The sequence below is a fragment of the Spinacia oleracea genome, chromosome 3, assembly GCF_020520425.1.
Source record: "Spinacia oleracea cultivar Varoflay chromosome 3, BTI_SOV_V1, whole genome shotgun sequence".
Classification (NCBI taxonomy): Eukaryota; Viridiplantae; Streptophyta; class Magnoliopsida; order Caryophyllales; family Amaranthaceae; genus Spinacia; species Spinacia oleracea.
In genome coordinates this window covers 158,373,341-158,379,349 of record NC_079489.1, presented here as the reverse complement: position 1 = coordinate 158,379,349, position 6,009 = coordinate 158,373,341, and positions in this window count along the sequence as shown.

The window sequence follows — 6,009 nt, the reverse complement described above, 5'->3', positions numbered from 1 at the left end:
ATTGATGGCTCCGTCTAAGCAAAAAACGTCCCTTGCATCTTCAAATCCTAGGGTGAAAAAAATTTCTAAGGGTAAAAGCTCCGTTTCTAAAGCTACATCTTGTGTATCTAAGGGTAAAGTATCAACTCCATCATCAAGTGAAAAGGAACAAGTGGTAATTAATTACTACGATATTAAATTTGTGGATGATGAACATAAGAAGAAGTATGAGAGATTGTTTCTGAGAGGAGTAACTACTACTCGGTACTGTGACATTGATGTCATAAATTCCTTGCATATTGAAGATGATATTAATTGGTTATTCTCTAATGTTGGTTGGGGTAAATTTCTCATGAATAAATACCCAACATATAAGAGAGTTACATTGGAATTTTTGAGCTCCTTAAAGGCAGTTACGTATGCGGATTCACGGTGTGGTGATGGCATGATCACTTTCCAGATGTACAACGAGACACACACATGGACTGTAGCAAAATTTAATGAAGTTCTCGGTTTACCCACTACTGGACCCCGACTGACACCTAAGCATTGGTCTGCTGTACCTCTTTGGCGAATTTTAACTGGTGAAAATGACTATGACTCGAAAGAGAGCTCGATAACTTCAGTTCGTCACCCAGCTCTACGGTATATCCTTAAGGTATTTGCGAGTACCATCTTTGGCCGAAAATAATGGGGTAAGGTTCGCAAGGCAGAATTATATATGCTCCATCATATGCTTCATGCTCAACCCATCGATGCAGGTGCTTTCTTAGTACGTCAAATGCAAACCATGGCAAACACGACCATCGGTGGAGGAGTCTTTGTGCAAGGGGGACTAATAACCCCAATTGCACTTTATTTGGGTCATGCGTCTCTACTTAAGAGAGATGGGGCTATTGATGGCCAGGATGCTGTAGACGTTCCTTCGAGCTGGTTAAAAAAGAAAGAGGGTACTACTATTTGGTGTATCAAAAACGTTGAGGATGAACTTCCTTCCCAGGAGGACATGTCTTTACGTAATGCGGCTAATTGGTCTTTTGATGACACCCAACCAAGCGTTCGAGTACCTATTCTTCCCGAGTCGTTGGTCATACCTAGCATTACTGAGGGTGCTAGCTCCTCCTCTAGCTCGATCGAGAGAGCACTTGCAAAACTCCAAGGATCAGTTGACACAATCATGCAGGAGCAATGCACTATTAAGGAAGACATCTCATCCATGTTCGCACTCTTGGAGAATTTAAACACTTGGATGAAGTCACAAGGGTTTCCAAACCCTTCTCTTACCCCTCCTCAGTGAGGCTTTGTGAGTACCTTTCCCCTTTTACTTACGTTTATGCTTTACTTTTGCACTGCGGACATTGCAACATTTAAGTGTGGGGGAGGGTACCAATATGTACATATTAGTTTTTGTGTTTATTTTACTATTTTATTTGTTAGTTTTTTTTTTTTTAGAGTCTTAGAGTCCAAAAATAATGATCATTCCAAACCGATTCATGGAACAAGTAAATTTAAAAGAATAAAAATGTTTTTCTATGTTTTTGTCGTGAGTTGATTGACATTGATATGAGTAATTCGGTAAGATGAGTAAATCCTTTCTTGGCAATGGTTTGTGGTAAGAATTATCTTCCGGGCCCCGACTCGACTGATGCATGTATCTTGAGTAACTGGTGAGATCTTTGAGCCATATAGACTGACACATTCAAATCAGTCTCCATTTTTCATGTGTGATTATATATTTTTCCTCTTTTGTGGTACGATTCTTGGACTTGCCTTGGTACTATTCGAGACTTTGTGATACACGTGCGGGGGGGTGACTGAAGATTCCTTTAGTTAGCTAGAGCTTCAGATTTTAGGAATAAGTTTGCTCATGCAATTTTTATTTTTTATTTTTTTTATTTTACATTCTCCCCTAGGATGAACCATGTTGAGCTTTAATCCCATTTCTTGACGCCTTACATTACATGCCTTAGAGCCTTTTCTTAGGTTTTGTTTGGATTTTTGCGGAGTAATGCTACCATTGTGTATGATATTTATGGACGTATGGAGATTGTGATATGAAAGAAAAGTTATGAAATCTGTTGCTCAAATAAAGTTCTATTTTATTGAAAAAAAATCGAGAAATAAATCATTTCAATTTCTCGAAGCAAAAAAAAAAAAAAAAAAAAAAGAAAAAAGAAAAAAAAAATAAGAAAAAAAAAAAAAATAAGAAAAAAAATTTGCCGTGAATAAATAAAGGGTCGTTCTGGTTGTTTAGAAGGAAGAAGGGAGGAGATTGAACCTAAAATTCGGAAATTGTTGTGTTGATCAGAGTATAATTTATTTTTCCTTGTTAGGAAATGAGCACCACATTCCCAAATGACGTCGTCTTACCCTATTTTAACCAAGCCTACCCTTTTTAAGGAACTCATGATCCCCGTGTATGTATCACTCAAGTAAGTGGAGAAAGACGAGAGGCAAGTCTAAAGATGAAGACTACATAGAGTCGACGTGCTTGAACGATAAATAGGTTGAGTGATAATTCTACTACCTTTTAAACACATGAGAGACACTATTTGTTTTCTTTTGCACAACTAAAGTGAGAAGTTACATGCATATGACTGAGTTAGGGGAAGGAAGCGGTAAGACTGGTTGGTCATTGAAGGGTGTCATCAATTTACTGTTTCATTTGATGTTCGTTGATTTGTGACATTCAACATAGTTCTTAAAAGAAATGATTTCATGTTTTCAAATTTGTTACTTGATTTCATTTATTGGTTTGGATGTTCACTATTTGGCTTTGTAGGTATGCCTTCTGAAAACCTTCACGAGACCTTACTCGTCCACTAGGGTAGCTTAGGGGTTTAAAGGGCTTGTTGCACATGCTAAGTGCAACCGTGATTCCTACGACAGTGAGTTAGGATTTTATTGTTTTATTAGTGTAGTTTTTAGTTTTGTTTACTCGAGGACGAGCAAGGGTTAAGTGTGGGGGAATTTGATAACACAATATTATACGCATTTTATATGTCATATTAGTCCATTGTTTGTCATATTTCTTTCATATTTTAATCTTAAAGTGTTATTATTCGTTATTTTCGATGTTTCTCTCCTCGTGTTTGTTTTATTTTGTTTTGTAGGAAATAGCTCAAGTTGGTAGACCTCGGAGGAGATGTTGATAGCGTGAGTACGAAAGTACGATGTCTAGGAGCCATCCACGTTTACAAGGTGTTTACGTTGTGATACAAACAAGAGTTCAAGACAAATACAAGATCACCGGGCAGCCAATACCACGGCGTACCCGTGGCCTACTTTACATCCCACACCCGAGCCGTGACACTCTTCTTTCGATCCCGTATTAAACGTTTAATGAGCTAATTACTAGAGTTTAATAGTTAGTATACTTCTTATTATATTTAGGTATAAATACAAGTAGTATAGAAGACCTAAGATTTTTTTCGGCCGTCAATTTGTATCGTTTACCTGGGACGCTGCTTACTACCTTGGTCTGCATACTTGTTCGGTTCGTGGATTAACGTGAGTTTGTGGTTTTTGTTCTAGTAATTTGAGACACTAGTAACGTTAATGCTTGATTCCATTGATACAATTTCAAGTATATTACTTTTACTTTCCCTTTATTATCATTTATTAATTATGTTCTTTTCAATATGTTACTTTGCTTGTTTATTTAATATGTGTGAGTAGATTTATAATCTAGGGTTAAGTAAACCCTAGTCATGATTTATGTATGATTTATTATTTTAATCCCTAAATTTATTGTTTAATTGTTCTTGCTTAATTGATTGTATAATTTCCAATACTAGATTAGGGATAATTAGTATTGTTATCATTTCATTGTCTTAATCGTAACGGGAGTTAGGTTTTGACGGATTTGAATATTTCAATTAAGGACATGAATTTCTCCACGGGAGTAGGTAGAAGGGATTGTTAGGAAATTATGGTATTGAGTTTAATGTCTTTAATTTGCATGATTCCACGGGAGTAGGTCTTGATTGCATATTAGGGAAGCCATTGATACTCGGGAGAGGTTTATGGTATTATTTAAGGTTTACCTTCCCTCGTGAACATTTATTTAATTAGTTTGGGGTAGGAATTTATCTTTACATTGATTATGCTAGTGGTGATGCTTAACTCTAGGTGTTTTTAATCCTTGATTTTAGTCTTATTATTAATTACGTCATTAGCTAGAATTAGTTTAATTATCTATTCTCAATCGTTGTTTGGTTACTTACTTAGTATTAATTCAAGTCAGTTTAACTAGTTTTTAATACATTAGTCTCTTGGGATTCGACCCTTACTTGCCCGACTACATAGTTAGGAGGTCTAGTTAGGTTATTTTTGATAGGCACGCGACAGCCTTGTCAGGGTTCGGGATTGAAGAGATGTGTAGTTATTAAATTGTTTTGTTTTAAGTTTGATGTTGAATTTGTTTGGCCTGTTTTAAAGAGACTCGAACTTTGTTTTAATTAATTACGTTGACTTTGTTTTGTCGGTTGGTTTTAGATTTCATTCCGTAGTTGACTTATTTAAATTATTAAAGTTAGTTATTATGTTTTCCGCTGCAAAATTCTGAATAAGCCGATACGTTTTCACACGGGCGATAAGGCCTTGATAATTCTCTACGTTTTATATAAAAAGGTTATTTTAGAAAAGAGGGAATTGTCGGGGTGTTACATAATGGGAGTCGACAAGGAGCCAAAACTCTCATTCTTTGTATTGTAGAAGATTCGAAAAATTATATGCATTTCGAGAAGGTAGCTTGACAATCATGTTCCTTTCAAATTGACAAATTTGGGAAAGGAGTTTAACTTATATCCCTCCGTTCATATTAATGTGATAGTTTGACTTTTAACACAATTCACAAATTTCAGTTTCACTATCATATGTGACTTATTAGTAAGGAAAAATATAGTCGTGTGAGGTATTGTTTTATTCATCTCAATATGTACTTTCAGGATATCAACTTTTTATAATTTTTACGAATATAAAATTAGAGATAAATAATGTCCAAACTTTTATATTGGCAATCGTGAAAAGGTAAAGTGTAACCATTATTTCGAAACTGAGATAGTATTGTTTTTTTTTAGGTCTTAAACACATCTAAAGAATACGACTAACATAGTAGTAAACGGTACTACTTCGTACGTTAGTACTTATACATTTTCTCTTTAAGATAAGATGAGATGCCCTATCAAACCGGAACCCCTTGAATTAATCGGGCTCGATTCAATTGTTGGCTCTTTCTACTCTAGTAAACCATTTGTATATTATGTGGGCCTGTTACCATTTGGCCAAATTGAACCCAATACTCCCTCCGTCCCGGAATACTTGACCTGTTTTCCTTATCGGGCCGTCCCTTAATACTTGACCTGTTTCTAAAAATGGAAATATTCTAACAATATTATATTATTTCTCACTCCACCCCTATTAACCCACCTACCCCCTACACCATACAAAAAATAATTAAAAATTCTACCCCTACTCTCTCCCAACCCCACCCCTTTACACATTTCCCACTAACTACATTAAAATAATACTCCACTGTCAACTACTACCTATTAAATTAAATAAGTCAATTCAAGTCCCTTAAACTCTGTGCCGGTCAAACCGGGTCGAGTATTCCAGGACGGAGGGAGTATATAAAAAAAATTGGGACAAAAAGGACAAAATTTTACCGCAAATCTAAGTCAATACTCAATCACAAAAGCTGTTGTACATTAAAATAAAGTTAACCAAAAATATTTAAATTATATAGGTTGAATGTAAAAGCAAGACACCTACTTCGTATTTTTTAATATAAAATATATCGTGTTAATAAAAATTATCCCTTTAAAATTACTAATAAATAATCATATAATTAATTATGTCAAAAATAAATTATAAAGAGTGAAGTATATTTTTTGTCGTTTTAAAAAATTTCAATACTTTGATTAACATGTTTGACAAGATACAACTTTAAGCATCATCATCTATTATTATCTTTGTCAAAAAAATCTTAAAATTTAATACTATGAAAGTATATAGAGCGATTTCCGT